Source organism: Crocuta crocuta, unplaced genomic scaffold, assembly GCF_008692635.1.
Source record: "Crocuta crocuta isolate KB4526 unplaced genomic scaffold, BGI_CrCroc_1.0 scaffold121, whole genome shotgun sequence".
NCBI classification, from domain to species: domain Eukaryota; kingdom Metazoa; phylum Chordata; class Mammalia; order Carnivora; family Hyaenidae; genus Crocuta; species Crocuta crocuta.
Genome location: NW_027528608.1, coordinates 1,214,115 through 1,237,118, shown reverse-complemented (window position 1 = coordinate 1,237,118; position 23,004 = coordinate 1,214,115). Strand labels below are relative to the sequence as shown.

Sequence of the window (23,004 nt, the reverse complement as noted above, 5' to 3'; positions counted from 1 at the left end):
TGATCCCTGCGCTTCACTCCTTCTGGAAGCTACAGGATGCTCCCCCGTGAACCCGGTGCGAATGGGCGCTCTGCCGGCCGCGGGCGCCCCTGCTCCTCCCTGACCGCCGACCTGCGGGCTCTGGCTCCGGAGCCTGCGCGCCTGGGCACCGCCGGGTGGCCTTGGGTACCCCCCTTCCTCTCTCCCAAATCAAACTCTCCCTCGCTGCCAGAGAGAAAACAGGAACAGCCCGAGGAGTTGCAGGAGAGGGAAAATTAGGAAACAGTTTGTTGTGTTTTCCTTGGGTTTGTTTTCTTGCCAAAAAAATTACCCCCTTTGTCTTTGCGCAAAAGAGGCAATGCGGGCACCTTCTGCTGGGCACCGAGATGGTGCCAACGTGCCTTTCTTAAGGGCGGCTTCTGTTCGTTTTCTAGCCTCACAAGATATATTTTTAACATAAAAAACACTATATTTAATTGGTTATGGATCTCTGTTCTCTTAGCACTACTGGATATCACAGAAAAACACATTAGTACAGAGCAATTAGTGTGATGGCAGTAAACAACTAAGGCACTATTAAGCTGTGGGTGATTAAATAGTATTACTTTTTATTTTTTATGGTGCTACACTAAAAGATGGAGGAGATTGAAAATATATATATTCCATTAATATTAATATAAAATATAAATAACAGGTGTCTTCCACTTCTTCTAAAGGTGCAATTTATACCCAGCACTTCAATCTATAGAGAGTTACTTTTTTTTTTAATGAAAAAAATCTCTTTCTTTATACACTCTGGGGCAGTATTTCTTATCTCATGCACCCGGATATTTAGGCAGAAATATTATTTAATTGGAGATAGAGTCAGGCGAAATAATGCCCGTACCTATTTCACCATAAAAAAAAATAAAGCTTCCTTCCAATTGATATACACTCCATCATTTCTATCTTCTCAAAGAGCAAATCAAGCATTATGTGATAAATTGACTGCAGGCCGGGGCCAACAGGCAGGTGGTGGGTGGGCCGGGGCCGGGCCTGGCTGCACCTTGCTCTGGGCCCACCCCTCGCCCGGTGCCCATGGCAGCTCAGGCCGCTCTCTCCCTCCGTGTGTGTGTGTAGATCATCCTCTGGGTTCTGGCACATCTTTTCCTCTCGGCATCTGATTAAGTTAACAATGTGCTGCTATTTGCATGCAGATTTGCCGGGGCTTTCTCTCCAGCTGCTCCCGGAGACTTGGTCTTTCTCTGCGTTGTGATAGCACAGCAGTCCCTAAATGCAATCTTTGTCAGACCCAGGTGTGCTCTCATTGAGGACGCCTTCGTTCCAAGCAATTTTTCTTTCTGTAGCATTTATAAGGCTCTATTATAGTATAGCCACATCTGGAGGAAAATTCTCCTATTAATTATATACTTTTACCACTAGGAAGACAAATTCTAAAAGATACCAACATTTTTGTTGTTGTTGTTCTTATCTCTTTGACAGCCTGCATTTTATTTTATTTTGTTTTGTTTTTCCAGGCATTTCAATATTTAAAGAGCCATTAACCAAAAGGGGGGAGGGAGGTGGTGAATTTCTAGGAAAAGAGAAACAACAGAACTAAAATCTCAGTGTCAGCCCTGCTTCACCTCGCCCAGGCAAGTGTGGGGAAGGACACCTCGAGGCTGCCACAGGGCTCATTATGGGGACCAGGCAAGTGGGAAAGAGTTCTCTTTGGCTACAATTTTTAAAAAAAGAAAAAAAGAAAAAGAAGAAGAAGAAAAAAAAAANTAGGGGAGGTGGGGGTTTGGGGGGTATTTTTCAATCAGATTTGAGGCAGATTAAAAGGAAAATCTGTAGCTAAGTATTCATTGTCATTTTTCAGGAAGAGACAGCAAGAAGCTTTGCCCAAAGAATCTGAAAGTTACTTCAGAGACAGGCTGGTGGTGTTGGGTGGGGGGGGTGTTGGTTTGGTTAGTTTTGTTTTGCTGCTTTATAAAAATCGCTTTTTGGTATAGTCAAATCAAATGCAGGAGAAGACAGAATCAAGCTGAAATGTAGGAAAAGTTTTAACAACTAGATGATCCTTATTTGAATTTATAATACATTTAAAGTACTAGAAAATGTAATTTTTGATTCCAAGATTAGTTTTGCAAAGGGCTCTGTCCTGTGTGTATATGTGTGTGTGCACATGTGTGTGCACACACGTGTGTGTGTGTGAGTGTTCTGTGCTGGGAGGCTGCACACACACACGCACAAAGAAAGCTAAAACACTTTGAGAACAGGGATCATCGAAATGGAACCATTCTTGCTTTTCAAGCCAAACTCCATCAGGTAAAATCCCAAGCAGGTTTGACCACTCAGTACAGCTCCTATGACAGCAAAATGCTGAATCGTCTTCTTGACCTGTCTCCACAGCTGGCATCAGAGAGCACCCGGGGCTGTTGGTGCCTCGGGGTGGCAGGGGGCGGCTCCCAGCCGGCCACACACGGGAGCCCTTTCAGAGTTCCTGCCCCCGGCCACTGGCTGCCTCTGCTCACTGGTGGTAACCCCTTTCCCTCAAATGACCAGCCAGAGAGGCCCTGCAATTTAGAGTCCACCTTTGGATCATGCTGCAGCCTCAGTTTCTTCAGCTCTGAAATGGAAAGAATATACTCTACCCCAAGTGGGTACTACATGCAGGAAGGACTGTGAAACATTTTCCGGATACAGGTGATAAATAATGATGAAGTTCACGGAGATTCTTTTTTCTTATGAATTAGCTGCTCCTCCCTCCCTCCAGGGAGACAAGCAGCAGATTCCGGCCCATGACACTTACAAATCTATGCATTTAAAAAATACATACATATATATTTTTAGAAGAAGAATTTAAAGAGGAAGAACTGATTTTTTTTTAATTTGACCCTTCTGGGGCCACTTGCCTTTTAAATCCTCTGCTTGCTGGCATCCAACCCCCCCTCCCCAGATACCCTCCTGCAAAAATAGAGCAGGGAGACAGATGCAGTGATACTAGATTACATCACTGGATAGCGTGAGGCATTGAGGGGAGGGAAAAAAATAAGAAAGACAAATGACATTTGCTGCTATAGTGTGCTATTTTAGTGGTGATGGCTTGACTTTTGGCCCAAACGCATATGCCAATGGCAAGGCTAACTCCAGGGACTCACAAAAAAGAATGTGTGTTCACAGCTGTACTGTACACCAATACAGATTACATGTTTTCAGTGTTGCGGCCACAACAGAATGCTAATTAACATACTGGAGTGATGAGTGCGGCTGGAAGGGCCTTATTGTTCCATTATTTCATGAAGCCCAGCTGCCTTTGTTTATGTCACTTACCCTCTCGTGCCACAGGTTTTTACTCCAAAAATACTATCCCAATACAACGTTAATATTTAAAAAACAAAGAGGTGGCAGATTGTCATTTTTGTGTCAGTCTCAAACTGCAGAACTGTTAAGCTGTTCTGGTTCGGTATTTAGAAATAATTTAACGGCCACATTCAGACACTGCCTGCATTCTAACATAATGGCTGCATACTTGAACCAAGCAAATGCATAACTATCCTGACATCACTTATGAGATTTAGATTGGTCAGTTAATGGAAGTCTTTACCAGAATCAATACCATAACAGCTTCTTGAAATGAACGTGATTTTTTACACGGAGTGCTGCAAACAATAACTACAGAAATATACTACCTTTGTACCCGGCACAAAGAAGCGAGGATGCAAAATTAAGAAGCAATTACGTTTTTTGCAAACTAATATTACAGTCGATTATTAAAAACAAACACTTTCAAAAATATGTACTTATCATAAAAGAATTGGAGAGCATTAATACCCCCCACACCTGATTAATCATTTTTTTACACTTTTTAATAGCTGTTTCACCTACTGGCTGCATTATCAGGTTGCTATTAAGTATTGATATCGATGATTGATGTAATAATGATTAAATAAAAAGCCATATTTAGAACCTGTGGGGGTTTTTTTGTAAATTTTTTTTTTCAAAATCCTCATTCCAAAGAATACCGTCTGCTGGCTAAATTAGTTTTTTTTTTCTTTTGCCTGGATTGTGCATAAAAGTGACATTCTATAAAATACAGGTTTCCTCAAATAGTGTTCCACCAGCAATCTATACATACTACAGTAATTTGCAATCACGGTCAGGGAAAGCTGTTGGCTCAAACCCAAAATGTTTATGGTGCATTGCTTCCCCAAAGAACAAAAACACCCTGGAGTTTTATTTCAGATTTCCCTAAATGCGCCTTTATTGACACCAGGTACAATAGTTGAGGAAATACGTAATACCCCAGCACAGACGCCATTCAACCGGAGTCATAAATTAAGTTAGAAAAGGTCTCCCCTAAAAAGTATAGCACTCCACTAATCAAAGCCACACTGTCGCTCAAGAACACGAAATCTCCCCAACAGCCAATTGAGTGAACAAGCCATGGCTGCTTTTTAACGAGTTTAACTGGTAATCTCAGATAAATGGAGAACTGCTTGAAGTGTCTGTCTTCTATAAGGCAGTAATGAGAGGATTTAGAGTATTCTGCATCCCAAACTGCGTATAACCAAGAGAATGCCACAGGTGTGTCACCATCTACGACAGAGTGCTTTCTCAGCTATGGCCATCTCCCACTGTGGACACAACATAGATTTTTTTTAATTGGATCCAGGAGCTAGCTAAATTATCCAACTGCTCTGTGCTTAAGCCCCCAGCTAGCTCATATACCAATAATAATAAACTTTCCATAATAGCATCTCAGCCGATTACTGTTTTTTTTCTCTTAACCTAAAAGTGAAAGCACTTTATTCTGATTACAGCCACCAAAGAAACTCCTGAATAGGTTTCTTCCTTTAAAAAAAAAATTGCTCACGTATTACAGAAGGGATCCAGGTAAATAATATTCAATTACATACACACGTATTTTCAAAGGAAAACCTGTTTATCTTATGGTACCAGGAGAAAATAATATCATAATCCATCCCTTTATAATTTGTGAATGCTCCCTTTTCCTTTAAAATGTGTATTTGCCAGGTCAAAGCAACAGCCAGTCATGTCTCCACAGTGGGACAGTGATGGCCAACGTGGAGGGCTACACGATCACGGACCAGTCAGACTCAATTTGATGCAGCTTCAGTTGGATCGTCTACACTCCATGCATTCACATTTAGTTTGCAAAAATAAAATACAAGCCCTGTGCTGCCACTGTGAGCCTCAGAAATGTGTTGAATGTATAAATAAGAGATCAAAATCCGTTAGTGGGCGGAAATAAGATCTTTGAACTAAATACACGGTTCCACCATTTGGACGTGTTTTTAACAATCCCACTTAAACTTTGCGAAAACTCTATTGAAAATTTAACCTTGTGCTCTTGAAGCTGAAACTGATAAAACTTAATAGCAACGAGGCAGTGAAACACTAATAAACTCATTATAGATCACATAAATGGGATGTCTGTGCGGCTGCCAGACAGCACACACAAGGAGCTTCAGTTGCAAAAAGCGAAGGCAGGCAAGGTGGTACGGATGTCTGTGTGGACAGTTGGAGGAAGAGGATATGGTAACACTTCACGAGAAGTTTGCTAAATTTACTTGATCAGGCAGTTCATTTAGAAATTTCAGATGCTAATTATAGGTGGATGCAGACAAGCTGGTATGGAAGACTGAGTTTTCCCAAGGCCTGAGAACCGTGTCAGGGCCCACACTTCCAGAATGGATCCTGATTCCTCAAAACTCTCTCCACTTGACAACCTTCATTTCAGCCAGGTCCCTCCTCAGACCCCAGTGACTTCTCTCCAGCACAATCCACTGAATCACCCCCCAGAATTGTGAGTGCCAGAGAACCTCGAAGCCTACTTGCAAGATTCCAACCCACACGCTCAGTTTGGCTCACATCGCGATTTAAGAAAAACAAGTAAGAGTCATCAACTTGCACTCACTAGCTAAGTTCCATATGAAAAATTGGATTTTTGATCCCCCACCAGAGAAATCCAAAGGTCTAGCAAGCCCAGATCCATATTCCCATGGACGACCCGCAGAGTGTTCTGTGGTGGTCACAACCTCGTCCACTGATGAGAATGATCTTGCCCCGACTGCATCAGAGTTCTACAGCCCTATTCCTCACCATTCAGAGGCTGCTGATCAGAGGAAGGGGAAAACATGGTCAAGAGAAGTTTCTCCAAAGGGAGGCTAGAGGGTGAACTGGAACAACAGGACTTCATGTCCCAGGGCCTACCATACCGCGTGCAACCAACATGTGGCCGCAGAAGCCAGTTCTACCCCAATGCAAGACCCTCTTTGCAGACAGTTAGGAAGTACACCTCCTTCCTGCCATTGTGAAGAGAATCTATCAATCCTGGAGGCACTGAAGAGGGAGACTGGGGCAGAGTTGTTCCAAGCATGAGGATCAGACACCCAGAGACAAGGCAAATGGTGGAAGACGGAGGACCAAACCTTGTGTAAAGACTTTACCACCCACAAGAAACCACCATTCTTAGCCTGGGGAGAGGCCATGATGCCGCAGGGATGGGAGGGAGTGGTAGGAAGGACTGGGACAAGGGAAGAGGAGATGAAGGATGGAGCCGCAGGTGGAGGTGAGACAAGTGGGAGATACCACATGTGGCCGTCACTCCCTATAGTTAGAGGTGCAGGTCACAGCCAGCGTCAGGGCTCACTCACTTCTGGTCTATCCTAGACTCTTGCTACTCACCTTGCAGCTGGTCCTGCACTTCCTGGTGGGGTCTGGTCAAAACTGAGCAGTATGGGCAATACCCCAGACCTCCTGAATCAGATACACATTAAAGGTGCAGACCTGTCCACCCAACAAAGCAAGTTGATGGCCACTCCATGCTCCCAGCCTCCGATGTGTCCCAGGCTTTGCCTTGTGTGCGACACACTAGTCTGAACTGCAAAGGAGTCCTACCACTGGTGGGCGTGTTTCTAGCAGAGGCACGTTCCAAGTCCATCCACCTCGATGATGTTCTTTTAGACCATCAATAAATATGGCTTCAGTAGTCAGATGATATTTAATTAGCATTAAACTCTTTTATTTAATGTAAGTTAGAGCCTTGCCTGAGACACTTCATTTGGAAAGTAACCTGGCACTCAAGATTAAAATGAAATATTAGCATGTCAGCGGTAGCCTCATCGTGGTGAGCTCCCCTTCTGCCCTCCAACCCTGCAGGGGGACCACATGACACTGCTTCCAAATCTCCCCCCACCCCACACACACACATGCATACAAGAGATTTGACATAGGGACTCTCAGAGGTGAGGGGTCAGACTTTCTTAGGTGCAAAAGGGCTATAGCCCCTACAAAGTGAGAAATGGAAAAACTCATCTTTGTCAAAGTTGGAATTATATTTTCATTCTTTTGTCTGAATTTCCTTTCTGCACCTCAAAGCCACCAAACCCACCTGTGCTTCCGAGCATTTACATGGGCCAAACCCTCTGTCCAGGAGCTGCCCCCTCCTTACAGGCTGACTTGCTCTTCAGAGGTCAGACTCAATGTCACCTCTCCAGAGGACCTTCCCTGACCTCTCAGTCTCAGCTCTGCCTGCTGTCTCTGTCTCAGATCCCCCTATTTTAATACTCTGCATGTGTCCCTACAGATCATTTCTGGTTTCTTCTATTTGTTGATTTGTTTATTGCCTGCCTCCTCCAGCTAGAATGTCTGCCACACAAAAGCACGGATTTTGTTTTGTTTTCTGCTATATTCCCAGGGCCTAAGACAGCACCTGGTTCATCAAGTAGGATAAAAGGAAGGAAGGAGGGAGGAAAAAGAAATGATAGATTAGACCATAGATACATAGTCAAAGGAGAGCTACATAAACACAGATGATAGAGGAATAGAAAAATGGATGGGACGATGGAAGGATGAATAGACAGATGATAGGAAACAGAGAGAAAGAAAATGGATGGATGGATAGATAGATAGATTAGATAGATAGATAGATAGATAGATAGATAGAAGATGGATAGGATGGAAGGATGGATGGATAGATGGATGGACAATGGACAGATGGACACATGGATAGACTGTAGCTAGCCAGCTCAAGCGATCATACTCTTTGGTGGACACAGAAGAGCATGGCGCCTACTCTCAAGAATCCTGCAATCTGAAAGAGAAGATTTGGAAAGCAAGGCGCCAGCAACTGCTCACAGCATTATCAGATGTGACCAAAGCAGCACATGACAAAATGACAACTGGGGGTTCTGAGGGTAGGCATGGGCTCGGAGGAAGTCTTGCTGTGGGGGCTGGAGGGCTGCCTTCCCCAGGAGTGGAAGAACCTGATCTAGACCCTAAGAACCTGGCTAGAGGCAAACATTCCAAAGAGGGCCACCCACTGATTCCCAAAGGCCGCAACAGGCCACTCGGATACACGAGATGATTCTAGATGATACATGGGAAAAACTCCTTTCAAAAAAATTAACAACTTATATAATTATTTCAATATCTGCTATGAAAACTATATAACTGGCACACCAAGCCCAGGATTTCCTAGATATTATTATTTAGAGCAAAGCTAAATATAATACTTAATTAAAAGAAGGGTGTCCTTTTAATGAAGTCTACAAGCAGGTTGTAGTTGATGTGGTAAAAATCAAAAACAGGGGTGTGTGGATGATGACAGCATGTAACTTAGACCCAAGGGGTCATTCTCGGCTTTGATTCTGCCCCCCCACTGTCCCAAAGGGCCTATCCCTCATGCATGGGAGGTCTTGCTTTGCTGGCTCTGGTCCCCAGCTGGGTTGTCAGAGGCAGATGTGACTTAGCAACCCTTCCCTGAATTTGTGGAAGTGGCAGGGATGGGTCCAAGCATGCGAGGTCCTCCTCGGGCACACATGTCCACTCTACCAGAGCTAGACAGGAAGCAGGAAGTGCTCTGAGGAGGAAACCCACAGGCCTGCCCTGCCTCTTCCAGAAACAGCCTCAGAAGCCCCAGCAAGCCCCTCCCCTTTGAAAGGAGAAGAGGAAGAGAAGAGAGACAGAGACAGAGAGACAGAGACAGAGAGATCGAGAAACAGACGGACAGAGAAGAACAAATGCTAGCTAAAGTCCTTATCAGGAAGAAAAATTTTTAAAAGCATGAACTCTATTTATACCCTGAATAAACAAGATAATTACGTGTTCGTTTCATAAGTTGTGCCGTGATTCCAAGATCACCAGTGGCCATGAATGTTTGGATTTCACATAAGCATGTTTAAAAGCCACGGGTCTTGACCCTCTGACCAGGAAGCTAAGCTTAGCCAACACTTTCACACTGCGATCAAGGCATAAGGCAGAGCGTTGAACAAACTAACATTTTACTCTTGGAATCGAAGTATAAGCAGAAGAACTGATGAATCTGCTAATTGTTCCGCTGTTCGTGCCTGCTCTTGACATTGGCACACACCCCTGGCACAACCCAAAGTGCATCTTTCGCACACGTATGCAGAGAAAAACGTGTATGTCTCTGATTGATGTGAGGGTAGGAGGGCTTTTAAAAAAGTAATTTCCTCTTTATTATCTTCATTTTTTTTTAAAGGCCAGCTCACTGTGGGCACTTCATGGGCCTGCCCCGAACGTGGACAAACTCCCTACAACTGAGTGCCATGGGTCAGCAGGGCACGGACTGGACATCCCAAACCTCACGGTATCTCTGCTTCACCCCTTCCCAAAGTCACTGTAAATCCCAACTGAGAGAAGAGTAACGTCTAATTCCACAGTAGGCTGAGAAGGGTATATTCTTTCTCCCCAGCCCCATATCCACTGCCCATTTCAGCCCATCTCTTGGATGCATCCTAATTAATCACAAAGTTCCTGACCTGGCAGGAAGCCTCTCTCACCATCAGTCAGGTCTCCCCACATATCCACTCAGGCGAGTGTGTACCCTCAGTGCCAACGCCACGGAGCTACTTGTCATTCCCCAACACCAATCCTGTCCCCAGTTTACCCTCTATTGCCTCTGCCAGGAATGGCCCTCAGTATCCCATCCCCCCACACACCCCAGCTGCAAATGCGCCTGGCAAATTCCTGCCTTCTGCAAGCAACTTCTCTCTTGCCTTCCCCTCATCTCTATTTATGAAAATCTTCTGGGGCCCCAAGGCCCAGCTGCAACACCAGCTCTCCACAAAGCTCTTCCTGAGCCACACATGAGTCTGACTTTTTTCCCTTTTTATTTACTGTATGTTTTAGTTTCTGGAGAGAGAGAATGTTAGCAGGGGAGAGGGGCAGAGGAAAAGAGAGAGAGAACCTTAAGTAGGTTCTACGCTCAGCATGGAGCTCGACACGGGGCTCGATCTCACAACAATAGGATCATGACCTGAGCCGATATCAAGAGTCGGGTGCTTGACTGAGCCACACAGGAGCCCCTGACTTTTCCATTCTTAAAAGAACTGTGCAGTGCTGAGCACAGTCAACACCATATTCACATTGCTTTTAATTATTGATCTCTCCTTCTCCAGTTTGAACTCATGGCTCTCTGTTTAATCTAGGAGGTGGCACTGGTCACATTCTCATTGTGATACGGCTTTCTGAGTGTCTTCTCCCCACTGTGTGTACCCTTCATTGCTCGGACAGTAGCAGACAGAGTGGCAAAGCTCTGCACATTTCTGTTGGTTCAAACTCTACTGAAGAATGACGTGCCTTACTCCCCTTCAGGCACATCCTTTTAGACTGAGTGTCAATAAATGCTTAGAGACAGTCCTTGGGGTCATACTAATTTGCAGCCCTGGTTACAGCTACCCCCTGCAAAAGTAGTACCCTCCATGACCTCCTGGGTTTAGATCCTCACTGAACATGCTGTTCCCCATGCAGATTTTCCACAGAAAATCTGGGTTATGGGGGACAGACGGGAAATACTATGTGTCCCTCTACCCCTCAACCTTGAATTCTAGGGGCTGGCCCCGATTCACCCGGTAATAGGTGGGCCCTTGCAACACAAAATCCAAATCAGAGTCTTCAGCTGATGTCAGCTCTCAATTTCTCTCTGTTTTTTTTTTTTTTTTTTTATTTCTAGGAGAGAGAGAGAGAGACAGCGTGAGCAGGGGAGGGTCAGAGAGAGAGGGAGTCACAGACTGAAACAGACTCCAGGCTCTGAGCTGGCAGTCAGCACAGAGCCCGACGCGGGGCTCGAACCTACGAACCACGAGATCATGACCTAAGCGAAAGTCGGACGCTTAACCGACTAAGCCACCCAGGCACCCCTCTCTGCTTTAAAACAAGATCCAATAGTAGCCCAAGAGGCCATATTGAGGGGAATGAAAGTATAAATTGGCCTTGGCCTTGAGGCTAAACCTCAAATGCAGAAACATCTTTAAAATCCTACTTCAACTGTCCTCCCAAAAACAGAAAAGCTCTGTATTCTTCTTGATGGCACTGGATCCTTTGAACCCAACTTTGAGCTGAGGCAGACGCGAAGACCGTCCCAGAATCACATCACGCCCAACCGCTCCTGGCAACCCCCCACCCACACACTTTCACACTCATTCAACGTGTGTCGGGGAAGGCCTGATACAGAAGGAAAGTCAAGATACTTTTCTCCCTCTCTTTTCTTTTGCACCTGGCCCATTACCGTACCCATAAAGACCACCTGGGTCAGTGAAAGAGAAAAGCCATCTTGTCCTTATGGAATAGATACCACAGCATTGTGTACACAGATCTTTATTTCCCACATAAAGCTAAAAGGCTTGTGCCCACTTTACTTTTTGTGCATTATCTTCCTTTTGTATTTTAATTAACATGCCTGAAACAAAAGACGATGATTTCAAAATACACTAGCAGAGCTGCAAAACCACCAGAACGGAGAACTGTTCTTGCCTTTGTCACCTCTTACAGAAGGAGGGGGCGCTTGGGACTGGGGAGAGGAACGGCGTCTCCACCTAGACAGCGGCTCTTTTTTCCTCGGTTTACCCACAATGCCCCGAGAGAGGGAGAGCCCGGGTTTTAGAAGGGTTAGGCTTGCTGAAGGAAAATCCCCGGGGAACAGGTCATCCTGGGAGGAGCTGGGACAAGACGGATGGCCGTGGCTGGCCCGCCCAGGCCCTGGGTTCATGGGCCCGGAGCCAGGGGCCGTTGAACAGCAGGGAAGCCACTAGAACATCTGCCTGTAGGCAGTGGCTCCGGCCTGAATTCCAGTTCCTTTTCTTTGCTGGCACCCAAGCCCGGTGTTCCCTGCAAAGTGCCCTCCCAGAGAGCCACGCTGTGTGGGCTGCATGGCCCCTCACAGACCGTCTTTCTAGGAGAGTACTGGAAAGCAGCTTCTTATCTCCCTCTGCTCTCCAGGAAACCCACCGGCTTGACCCCTAGGACCGTCACACCTGTGCTATGGAACCACTGCTGCCACAAGAGTCAAAGGTGACAAGAGTCACTACCCTTGGCCTGAGGCTCTGGAAGAACAGAGTCCTGACATGAGTGACACAGCCCACGCTTGGGATAAGGTTTGGTCATGGAGAGACCAGGCCATGGGTAAAGCGGAGATTGGTTTTTCTTTTCTTACTGGAGATACGACCCAGATCCCTCTTATCCTGTCTCTACAGCTGTCCATATTGCACTGTGTGGGACAGACAGACATCCACACAAGGCCAGGAGAAGTGAGGCATCATGGGTTAATGTGCCTCTTTTCTTTTTTTTTTTTTTTTAATTTTGTGGTGTCTATTTGCAAAGCTGACCTAATGCACGGCCTCACAGCTCTCAACCTCTGAAGGGCCTAGAGGGACACAGGGGCCTTTGTGTAGTGGCAAACAAAGACAAAGTCATGGCAGAGTGGACCCTGAAGTGACGTGGGATGCCGCCCCACCAGTGAGGATGGCTGCCTGGCTGGGGCGGCCTCTGAGGGAAGCAGCAGAAGGAAACGTATGTCCAGCCTCAAACTCGCTGCCTGCCTGGTCCCCACTCTCGGGAAGGCCCCACTCTGAGAGAGCTTATCTCAAACCCGGGGAGATGTGGCCATTTCCCTGCCCCACCAGCTCACACAAAGAGGAACATCTCCAAAAAGAAAGATCAAATACACGTTTTGACACCTTAATTGAAGCTGGTCACTGAGACTTCTCCAGGCCTCTCCCCTGACTCCCTCACCCCAGAGTAAAACCCCCAAAAGGTCTTTCATTTAGAACCTGGTTGTGAAGCAGAAAGAGGCATTATTAGCTCCATAAACGAATCAAGCACCATTAAAGGGAAAGAACGTGACATGAAGCTTTTGTTTCCAGAAATGAAAGAGAGAAAGCCAACCAGGAAAAAAGGAAGAGAGAAAGAAGGAGGGGAAAAAGCACGGAGGAGGCGAGAGCAGAAGCCCCAGCCGCGGCAGCACTGTGCGGAAAAAGAAACCAGCACCCAGAGGCGGGGGAGGTTTCGCCCGGGCTGGTGCCGGGTGGCAAGAAGGGTTAAATTTATGTTCCATTACAAGTCCCCTTTTTTTTGGTTTCATCTTCTCAGTAAAACACATAACTTAAAATGAAATCAAATATTAAAAATGACAGACTCTATAAGTGCTGTGAGTAACTCCAGGTCACGGAGGGAGGGAAGAGCCGGCGAGTTGTCAGGCACTATCTGTCAGAGTGAATTAGAAACAATCAACAGACACTGAAAGGGAAGGTGATTGTTATTAGGCAGCGGGGCTGGGATCGGGCTGCCCAGATGTGGTCGTGCATATCAAGGACAGGAAGCAGCAGTTTAATTCAGGAAGCCCTGGCGAACAGGGCAGCCGAGAGGAGAAAAGTCCTTTGTCGCTAATAAGCTGGAAGTTACTTTGATAACAGCAGGGTTAGACTTGAGAATAAAACACATTTCTTTCACTACCACACACCATTAATATCACAGAAATGCGGGCGGAAGCGATGCCGAGCGCACGCGGGATTAGCCACTGGCCTGACTGGCCCTGCGGCCCAGAGCCCGACGGGAGGCCCCACCTGGACCGAAGCCTCCGCTCCTTCTGGGGCCAGACTCCTTCTGACCACGTCAGGCCCCGCGGTCGCCCTCCAGAAATGTCGTCTGGCCGAGAAAGAATAAAGATAGTATTTCATTATTCCCCCGTGTCAGGCCCTCCCGTCTCTGTGGCCTGTGGGGAAGGTGCGCGCCCGGTAAACAGCCTCCATATAATGAAGTCCATGTATGCAGCAACGAAAAACAATTTTATATGCAGACAAGGCCCGATTTCATAAGAAATTACTTATGCAGGCGTTCTGCAATTATCCTGTGATACTTTCAGGCAACAGTCTGACAGCAGTTGTGCAAACAATAAAGGGATTACAGAAATAAAAACAAATAATATTACATACACAGAAACTCCATGTTGCATGTGGACGGGATGAAGGGAGCCAGGCAGGGGCCAACAGGAAGTGAGGGAGAGTCTGGCCCACCCCCATCTCACGCACTTGGACTACAGGGAAGCTCTCTCCCCAGCACCGTGGCAGGAGCCTGGCAGCTGTTTGGGGGTGTGCCCCTCTGTCGGGAGATCTGCTAGCTTCTCAGGGAGCCGAGGACATGGGTCATATTTGCAGAAGGAGCAGAGTCAGGGACCAGGAAGGGCCAGGAAGTAGGTGGGCTGAGCAGCCCTGCCATTTTCTCTCACACCGGGTGACTTCCCAGGACAGAATGCATCTTGCCCTTCCAGCTCATCCCAGGGTCAACAGTGGCCTCCCATGTCCAGTTACAGCCCAGAGCTTCCAGTCAAGTTGGTGCGAGGTCAGGAGCGCTCCTTCCCAAGCACAGGTGAACACTGTAGGTACATCAGGCACACACAAGGACCCATCAAGACTCAGGGGGCTGGGGGCATTCACCCTCAACAGGTGGGAGGAAGAAGCTGGTTCTATCACGTGCTCCCAGGGGCAGGAATCGAACTCACCCACCACCGTGTCCCCATATTAGATGCAGGTAGGCACCGTGTCCCCGTATTAGATGCGGGATGACACCGTGAAACTGGATGGGGGGGGGGCTCTCACAGGGACATCCTGCCCGGAGGATGGGTGCTTTCTCATTGGGTCCCCCTCTCTGGGCAGCAAACATCCCCATGTGGCCAGGAACTGCCCTGGCCTCCCGTGGTAAGAGAACACAGGAACAAACAGGGGACCAGGGACCTGCAAATGCTGTGTGCCCTGTGCCCTGTGCCTGCCCGCAGGGCCTGGCTCCCCGTGCCTACTGGACACCCACTGGGCACACTGATGAGTGCAGGCCTCACCAAGTGTAGGCCACAGCTCTGCCCAGTCTACAGGCGCTTGCATTTGCAGAAAGTTTTTTTTTTAAACTTAAATTAGTTGCTAACTTTAAAGGGGGAGGGGGGGAGAACTGGATTTTTTTTTTTAACTTCTCTTTCCCTAAAAACTATGATGACCTGAAAAAACCCATCTGCCCACATTCCCAGGTGGTTGCAGTGATGAGGGCTGAGGGGACACACAGACCCTCCAGCAGGGTCTGCTCTCCCCAGCCTGCTCTGTCCATGCCCAGCTTCATGCATTTACCACCTCGACCCTGACTTTGGGTCTAGGACAACTCCCCAGAGAGAGCTGAGGCCTGTCCAGGACACACAGTAAAAAGCTGGGCCAAAGCCTGGGTAGGTGTCCCTGTCCTCAGGAACTCAGTCTGGGGCAGAGCCCTAGCCCTCGCTAGCTGAGCTGGCTTCAGCACTGATGGTGTTCATTCAAACCCTTCAGGGTTCTGTATCCCTCAAATGGGCCTATGAGATAGAACACCTGAGGGGCAATCCTCAGTCACCCGTGCAGCGATCAGGACCTCCCAGTCAGGTCCTGGCCTCATGGTGCTCTGAACGTCAGCACACATCAAACCCAAGTAGGCTTCAGGCTTTGCAATCCCTGCATCCCCGGGAATATGGAACGCAGTGCGGATCTGGTACGTATCGATTGCGTTTGCTTAAAGCAAGGTGCAACAAATTCTAATGATTACAAATTGCAGAGGCGAGAGGTTATCCGTCAAAGCCCCCGGATGAGTGCTGACTACTAGGCGTGCCCGGAGCCGTACGATGTGCTGTGGGTGCGGCTAGACAAACTTCAGGACAGCCCCAGCCCCTGCCACGGCCTCCGCCAGCTCAGAGCCTACCGCGAGCTGCCTGGGGCTGCCAGAGGGGCCGTCTGCTGTGGTCAGGTGAGAGCTGGGCTGGGCACAAACACGCCTGGGGCCCTCTCTGGGCCTCAGTCTCTAAACTTCTAAAATAAAGGGAGCTTTGATCGTCACGGTGTCTGCTAATCCTCCTGGAGTCCTCGACGGCAGCAACCAGGCTACCGAGGGCAAAAGAGGGCAAATTATAATCACCAAGAATCCGCAGGCTATGAGACAAGCCCTGAATCAGCATTAGCAAGACAGCGCTCACAGCTCAGCTTGGAGTCATGCATGGGCGGTGCCTAGGCCTCCCAGACCCCCACACAGACTCAGGCAGGCCCCAGCTCCCGGACTGAAGGGAACCCCACAGCCACAGCCTTCCACCTGCAACTGTGCCCAAGCCCACAGCTGGGGGTGCAGAAGGGGAGCTCAGGCCTCCCTGGGCTGCACAGGAAGCTCCAGGTGGGCAGCCACAGGGCACTATCATGAGCTACCATGTTGCCTCTGAGGGCAGGGCCCCCAGTTCAGCTGGCTACCTTCCCTGTACCCACGGGGCTTGCTGTCCTTGACTCCTAGCTGTCGACAAGTCACCAGGATGTCCCTCTAGCAGAAAATAAGGGCCACGGCAAACAAGAGCAGGTTCACGGCACTCACAGGATTCTGGCTCCTAGGAGCAGCCCCACCTCTGGGAAGGTGGGCTTCTCAAGCCACATCCTCCGGTCAAAAGTGACACAGACATAAAACAAAGTCAACACTCCTCCCTCTGGTTACAAAGCCACGTCCAATCCAGGCCCTGCAATGCCCCTATCCTCTCCCCAGAGTGCACTGTGCCCTAGCCTCACCGGCCTGTACTCTGTCCCTCAGACATGTCGTTCCCTCTGCCAGAAATGCTCTTCCTCCAGACCAGCACCCGGCTGGCTTCTCTATGCCCTTCAGACCTCTCCTTTCCAGCGTGCCTTCCTCAGGAGGGCCGTCCTAACCAGCTCCTCCTCTCAGGACTCTCCCTCCCCCGTTTCCAGCCCAGACATTCCTCATGGCACTCACTACTATCTGACATCATCTTATCCATGGCTCCCTTGTCTGCTGCTTCCTAGCCCCACAGGACACGATCCTTAAGGACAGGGAGTTTGTCTGTGTTGTCCAGCACCAAACCCAGGACTGTCCCACGGCCCAGGGATCAGGCTCCAAAATCAGGAAGAAGCCGGCTCAGTCTGGGCAGCCTTACCACCCGCCAGCTGTGTGACCTGAGGGAGGCCATTTAATTTCTCTGACTTCAGTTTCCATATCTGGAAAATGGAAGTAAGAACAGTATCCACCTGCTAGGGATGCCGTGAGGACTAAGATAATCCCAAGAAACTTCTGGACTAGAACCAGTTCCACCGTACCTGTTCTCTAGAGCTCGAGTTATCTCTGATTGGAGTTTTCTTCTGATTGGAGACTAGCGAGACCTTACCTTCCTACCTCATTCAGCAGCTACAGAGGAGTTTGTGGGGATCTTGATCTTTACCTCCATGAGCCTGGAGATCTCCCAGTGAAGATCAAATACGACGCAAAGCCCCACACACATATGCAGGGCTTATCATCATTATCACATAGAAATTACAATTATTCACTCCCTCCTCTGTGCTCCCAGAGTACCGCTACCGCAGCATTTAACTCAAGTAATTCCTGCTGCAGAAGGGCTGTTGACTCACACAGCTGTGCCAGGACAACAGGGCCACCTCAGGACAGCCGGAGCCAAAGCGGGGCCAGCAACCCAGTGCCAGGTCCTGCACACATCCGCCTCAGAGGGGCCACACCGTGTGCGTCAGATGGAGGCGAGGGGTCCTATGGTCTCTGAGATCCCCTGGCCTCTGCAAGTCCTGGGGTCTTTCTGAAGGGGGAAGCTGAGGATAGTCGGACAGCCACACCTCCCGACTCTGCCTCCTGTCCTTGCTGGCAGTTCTCTGGAAATGCACGTTGTGGTGGGATAGTGACTCATTCTCTGACACGTGTGAGGGGTTCGGTTACTGCTAGGCTGCTTGGGGCTTCTATGCAATGGTGCTTCGGGGTGACTGTCTGGTTGTCCCAAAGCTGCACGTGTATAGCATTTCATAGAACACTTTGAAAAGTCAAGTGGACATTCTAAAGCATTGGGAGGACATTCTTGGAGAAGACAGAAGCAAGGGTCCTGACAGGTACCGTCAGGAGCCCAGAAATGGCCCACCAGCACATCACAGTTCCAGACTATTCGGAGAAAGCGTCCAACTCCAGGGCCCAAGACTCGCTCTCGGATATAACGTTGCAAATCCTACTTCCAGTTCACGTGCCCCTAAAATTATTCCAAGATTTACAATTTCTGTACAGGAAGAGCTCCCTGCCTTCTCACCACCAATCCCAAGAACACCACATCATTGTTCTTTATCTTCACCAAGGCCCCAATGATTAACTCTTTAAAATACAGGCCTCCATGGCAAAAGACCGGGTGAAACTCATGCATGTCCTATTCTACAGAGTCTGAGAAACCACCCGAAGGATGGCTGTGTCCATTCACACAAGAAGTTCAAGTCAATCCACGGCCTCCCGCCAAGTCCCCCCACCTGGTCAGACCCGGTGACCCAGCCTTCTCCCTCCTTCCCTGTCCACTGCAGGTCAAGGGAAATGGCCAGCCCCCTTGCGGTGCCTCCTCTCCCACTCAAGAGGCACAGAGCGTGGAATGCACCAGAACAAGCTGGTGCACTAGGCTCCCCTGGGAAAGCCAGCCTCACGGGTCTCTTCTACCTGAGGCCCTCAGCAGCGATGCTAAGCTGGGCTCTCGGAAACTGTGAGCATCCACGCAGCAGAATTCCTACCATCAATGTAGCAGCTAAATATTGTAAGACTCCTAACTCCCCCATCTGTGTTTTGCCTCCCAAGAGGGAAAATAGTCTTCACAGACATTCCCTTATCTGGCAGGCAAATTCTAAACCTTACTGGCAATCACAGTCTTGTTTTCCCAACCAAACAGCTATGGAACCAAAAATTGCTCTGCCTGTGATATGCTGAGGAGGGAAGTAGCCAAACAGCTCAGTCTGGAAGCCCGGGGCCGGGAGGCCCCTGGTTTCTCCACTGCTAAGAGGAGACCCAGGGCTCCCCAGAAGTCCCCACTGCGGGGGGAGGCTGTCCATCCGCTGACAGAGACCACGATGCCTGGCGTTCACTGCTCCTCGTTCTTAACGCAGAATACACCCACCAAGAAGCTGACGGAAAACACTCCCCACAGTGTGAAATCAACACTTTCTAACTCAAATAAAGGGGGTAAAAAAAAGGGAAAACTCCCAACCCTTTTGCTGCAAATATCTTCTCTGACAAGATGACATGAGGCAGCAGCTCCCTCGTGGCCCAGTGCCCTGCCACCAAGCGTATCTTGGACGTCACACCCTCACTTTCCAACTTACAGTCTCTGCCTGCATTCCACCTGCCCATTCTTAATGCTGGAACCCCGTACCTGGGCAACTGCTAATAAACCGAATCTGAGGATAACTGTAGAGGCCTAATTGATAGGGGCCTTTATCGACTGGCCTTGATGTCTATCTGAGGTTCTCAACAGCCAAGATTTAAATGTTTCATTTTATTTCTAACTTTCACTTTTGCACATTTCAGCAATGTCAGGCTGAGAGGTATGGTTTTACTATCAGAAAGAATCATGGTGCAGAATAATTTATGACTTCAGCGTGGGCTTTCAGAAAAGCTATTTCAAATCTTCACTTTGATTTGGTTGTATCAAAACTACTCAAAATAACAGCGGCCCTTTCTCGGAACCAGAATATGTTAGCGGCACCTCAGGATTGCGAACTGAAGCCTCAGATTTATCCCAGAAGAAAACTTGAGAAGAGAATCAAGTCACAGACGGGAAGAGAACCTTTTTTCCTGAGTCCTTTGTTCCCCCCTCCCCACCCAGTCCCCAGACACACCCAAACCACGAAGGAAAGTGTCCCCAGCCCTAGGGAAAGATCCTGTGGGCCCACTCGGCCAGAGCTTACGGGCAGGCGGGAGAGTCCTACGGGGGTGATAGGGGGAGGCCAGGGGGAAGCCGGTGGCCAGGAAGAAAAAGAGAAGGGCTGTTTGGTCAGGATTTGTGTTACATCAACTCCATGAAGCAGGAGGAAACGACATGTGTCCAGGGCAGAGAGTTCTAATATGGTAAGACTTACCTTAGCAGTTTAACTGCATACTTGTCTTAAGGACTGTCAGTCTCGTGAGAAAACACCCCAGAAAGGATGCGGCTGATCCAGGCACTGACAGATTGCCAGAGGGCCGTCCCAGTTCCCTATCACAAAAGGAAATATAGAAAGAAATGATGTAAAGTGAAATGTAACAAATTCACCAAATCACAGCAATACGCAGAGGTCAAGGAAATTCAACTGAAAAGGTTAAAGATGAAATCAAATCCCGTGTAGGAGAATGAAAATCTATCCCAATGCAAGGCCACCGGTGACGTGCTGTAGACAAGAAGCTAAATACTGCCTAGCACTGGGATCCTTCATTTTCATCAGATCAATAAAAGCTTATATTTATCAGGATTCCAAGCAGCTGCCACTTCTGACAACCTCCACTTTATTTTCTCACTCCTTGTGCTGTATCAGGGCAAAGAGGAGAGGAGAAGCAGCTTTTAATGCTATTTACACCTGAAGACACAATTCCATTAAGAGGTCCTGTTTTGTTAAAGAAACAGGGATTGATATGATTATATTGGCAGGAGCGCGGGAAGTCCCTTTGTTCTTCCCCCCATGTTTTCCCCTTTGCAATCCAGACCCAGCTCGGAGATTTCCTGACACCAAGTCTGCGTGCGAGCACTTTTTTGTTCAAACTTACCATTTACAAAGAGAGGCAAGGCTTTCTGCTAAAACAGTTACCACTCTAATCATCTGTACAACAATATTTGCTATCAGGCATTCTAAATAGATTATCACCAGTCCATCTGTGTCATTATTGATTTATAAGGCTTTAAGCAGCTTTAGAATGGAAGCTTTCCCACTGAAGGGTTTCTTGTATAAATCAGAGCCGTGCTCAAATATAGCAGCCATCACTCAAGATATTGTTCTTAAAATCATAACAAGAAGGAGAAAATGATAAATTGCTTGTAATATACTGATCCAAACTGATATGCAAATCTTGTTTTTTAAATATATTACTTGAGTAAAAAGAGGCATCATTAACATATGAATGCTATATGCAAATGATAGTGATAGAGCAGATGTTGGCGCATGTAATTGACCTATATGTGAATTGCATCAGAACCCTTAACTCTATTAATTCACTACCCAGTAACTAGATATTGTCCAAAAAGTACATTCTTTGAAACCATATACTGGAAGCAAAGCTGACAGGGTTCCAAGCATTCTGGAACAAGGTCACTGTCACTAGTATTTTGCTGTCATCTGCATTCCCCTTCTTATGGATGACATCATCATGGGGCCGTGTAAATCGATCACTTAATAGCATTTAGAAAATACTGCAGTGGGGAACAGGTTATAAAAAAAAATGCCCCAGTTTTATTCTTTTTCTTGGCAGAAATGTCATACCTCTTAAACTGAGGGTTTGTGCATGAGTGCACTGTGAAACACACAGATGCCATTTTATTCCCCGTCTTTATTTTTCCACTTCTTCTCAGAATGACATTAAATTGTATTAAATAGCCTTTTGTCCACAGGGCACAGACCACCCCGCATATGATAATGTATTAATGCCCCACGTTCCAGCCACTGAGCTGAAACATTCTGAGACTTGGAGGATAAGTATGAAGCACCATTGTGTGTATAGCCTGCTAACAACTGTGACACATACTAATAGAAACATACCTAATAAATTACTGCTTTCAGGTCTAGCAAGCTGACATTTCTCTGCAAGGGACAATTTTATATTTGTGGCGCAGAACAAAATTGCTTCATATGAAGCCACTGTGGATTAGCATAAAAATTAACACTTAAATTTCGGCTTATTTTCCACCCTCTCCTCCTGCCACAACAATCAATTCCTCTTATAAATCTGATTAGATTTTATGATGCTTATTATTCAGAGCATGTCTCAACACAGCATTCACAGGCTTGAAGACTATTTGTTTAAATAGAAAAAAGAAGCAGATAAATCTATAGGTATTTTTTATTACCCCATTCCCCACCAGTTTCTTTCTCATATTGTAACATCAGTAATTGATTGCACACATTAATTAACATGTAAGGTAGAAATTCTGCATTATGCATGATTTATTTTCCTATCTGGTGAGTAGGTTTGTCTGCTGCCCTTGTGTTTCTAGGACATTGGGCTCGATTCTGGTCCAGACATAAATGCCAATGCTCATTCCCCCTGAAAGTTATTAATGTCAGATATGAAATGAGATTTTTTATTTCACCTGCTTACTAATCCACAAAAGCTGTTTTGAGTGATGCAGGCTTAAACGCCAAAATTTGAAATGATATATTGCTATATCTGATAACATGCAAATATGTTCATTAGACATAATTTAGCAGGAGAGAATAGCAATACTTTTATAACAAGTCTAGGTCAAAAATGGTTGTTAATTAAACAAGTCATGAAAAATGGCATTACAAGGAGACACCAGACTTTCTAATGATATGCCGCTGATAGGTACCCCATGCTTCCCACTGAAACGGAAAGGGGGGAGAAAACTTTCTGAGCATTTCGTGTAATCTAAAGCAAGATTAGCAAAGCTATACCTATGTTAGGAACCTCAAATTGATCACGTATTTTTCTTAGATTTCAATGGTAACACACTATCTTTTTCCATTTCAAGATGTGATTTCACTTTCTGTCTTAGTGGCTTAAAGTGATTTATATGGTTGACTCCTTCACAAATAAACCAGAAAAGAAATTAATATTATATCCGGCCATGCTGCCGGCTGCCCTGAGTGTTTATGGCTGTGTATTTTAAATCAAGTAGAGCAATAAGCAAAGGGATGGTTGGACGGTGAAGGCAGGTCTGGGCCCGAGGTGGGTGAAGGATGAACACAGAGGGGGAACCACATGCCTGTG

The 23,004-nt window shown here is 47.2% G+C and overlaps 1 protein-coding gene across 2 annotated transcripts in view; it reads right to left on the bottom strand.

The window, feature by feature from the left end:
• The window catches only part of ZNF536 (zinc finger protein 536), a 437,569-nt gene that overhangs the window by 304,257 nt on the left and 110,308 nt on the right, over positions 1-23,004 (bottom strand). For both annotated transcript variants that reach the window (XM_077754626.1, XM_077754627.1), the window contains exon 3: positions 20,166-20,281. The gene's annotated coding sequence lies outside the window, so the exon portion shown is untranslated. The remainder of the gene's footprint in view (positions 1-20,165; positions 20,282-23,004) is intronic.